Here is a 2,404-nt window from a genome sequence, read left to right as displayed (position 1 = left end):
TCTCTCTCTCTCTCTCTCTCTCTCTCTCTCTCTCTCTCTCTCTCTCTCTCTCTCTCTCTCTCTCTCTCTCTCTCTCTCTCTCTCTCTCTCTCTCTCTCTCTCTCTCTCTCTCTCTCTCTCTCTCTCTCTCTCTCTCTCTCTCTCTCTCTCTCTCTCTCTCTCTCTCTCTCTCTCTCTCTCTCTCTCTCTCTCTCTCTCTCTCTCTCTCTCTCTCTCTCTCTCTCTCTCTCTCCTCTCTCTCTCTCTCTCTCTCTCTCTCTCTCTCTCTTGTTATTCACACAGGTACGAAGGACGTCACTACGACCCGGTCTGAGGAACTCCTGGACAAGTACCGTTGGCTCATCCAGCAGTATAAGTCTAAATCCCCTAACATTTTGATTTCAGGAGTTCTACCACGGACGTGGGCGGAGAGCGACTTCTTCAGTAAGGCCTTCAGCCTAAACAACCGCTTACAGACTCTTTGCAGAGAGCTTGACGTGGAGTTCTTCAACGCCTGGGACAATTTCTACGGACAAAGTGAGCTCTTCCACAGGGACGGAATACACCTGTCTCCCATCGGGGCAGCAAGATTCGGAAGGCTCCTCAACGATGCAGTACGTGACACCCGATCAAAAAACGACCCTCGATCATCCACGTCCCTCCACCCCGCCCGTGTAAATAGACGCCATATGCATCGCAACAAACCCGTAAGCGTGATCCCGCAAGTACCACCACCTCTATTACCAAGCCTCTAGATAACTTAAAAATCCTTAGTTTCAATGCACGTAGCCTAAGAAACAAATGTGATGAACTGAGATGTCTTGCTCTAACAGAAAATTTTGACATAATTCCTATAACCGAAACATTTTTCGACACCACAAATATTGATTTAAGTTCTGAATACAACATAGATGGCTACAGACTCTTCAACAAAGAGCGTGTAAACCGTAGAGGCGGTGGCGTCGCCCTTTTTGTCAAAAGCTATTTGCAACCCACTGACAAAACACCAAGAGACTAACGTTGAACATTTGTGCGTGCGAGTAAACATTGCAAAAGTCAATTTAAATATATTTGTCACCTACAGGCCCCCCGGGCAATCACTCGATGACGACCTTGAAATGTACAGCGTTTTAAGGCAGTCACTTAATAACAACGAGTCACTGATTTTAGGAGACTTTAACCTCCCCCATATTGACTGAGCGACACTGTCAGGTACAGAAGGCGAGTCACATAGAATGATCGAATTTCTAGAAGAAAATTATCTAAGCCAAATGGTTTCTGAACCAACTCGACAAAATAACATACTCGACCTTGTTATAACGACCCAAGATAACCTAGTCAGTAATGTCACGGTAGGAGAATACCTCGGTTCTTGCGATCATAAATTAGTGCGCGTTGACATTAGAGCTCAAACATCAGTGACTGAAAATAAAGTAAAGGTGCCCAATTTCAAAAGAGCTAACTTCGTAGAAATCCAACAAAATCTAACAGAAATACAACTATCAGATGACGGCAATGTAGAGGAAGCCTGGTTAAGCTTTAAAAATCACTTACTCACTCAGCAGAACACATTCGTCCCCTTGTGCGAGAAGCGAATTAACACTAATAAAAGCCGACCTTGGTTTAATAGCGAAATTAAACACTCAGTCGAGGAGAGAAAATTGTTTTACAGGTTAAAGAAAGAACAAAGCACCCCCGAAAACATTAGACTTTATAACGATGCCAGGCGACGAGTAAAAAGATTAGTATGTCAGGCAAAGCGTAGATATGAAGAAAATATTGCAGCCAACTGTAAAAATAATCCGAAATCTTTCTTCAGTTACATAAACAACAGAAAGGCGATCAGAAGTGGAATTGGACCTTTAACAAACAGCAACGGTGCACTAGTGACTGACAACCAACACATTGCAAACCTCTAAAACAGTTACTTTTCCTCGGTGTTTAATAATAACAGTCTTCCTCCCACTACCACCAGCACCAGTACTAATGTAAATCTCGAGCATGCATTGCCTAATTTTGAAATAACAACCGATGAAGTCCTTAAAGCTCTCCATTCACTTAAAGCAAATAAAAGTCCCGGACCCGATAAAGTATATCCTATACTGCTTAAAGAAACAAAGAGCGAAATAGTCTCCTCCCTCACAACCGTATTCAATATGTCCTTGAGACAAGGCATCGTCCCTTCGGATTGGAAAAAGGCTAACATGACACCGATTTTTAAGAAAGGAGACAAAAAAATACCAGGTAACTACCGACCCATTAGTCTATCTTCAGTTGTAGGTAAGCTACTTGAGAGCATAATTAGAGAAAAAATTGTGAGTTACCTCGAAAGCCACTCATTAATTGGGGACTCACAACATGGCTTCCGTAACAAAAGATCCTGCCTATCAAACCTATTGACCTTTTATAGACCTCTTCTCAGTTT

Source organism: Eriocheir sinensis, chromosome 12, assembly GCF_024679095.1.
Source record: "Eriocheir sinensis breed Jianghai 21 chromosome 12, ASM2467909v1, whole genome shotgun sequence".
In the NCBI taxonomy this organism is placed as follows: domain Eukaryota; kingdom Metazoa; phylum Arthropoda; class Malacostraca; order Decapoda; family Varunidae; genus Eriocheir; species Eriocheir sinensis.
Note: the sequence above shows the minus strand (reverse complement) of the source record.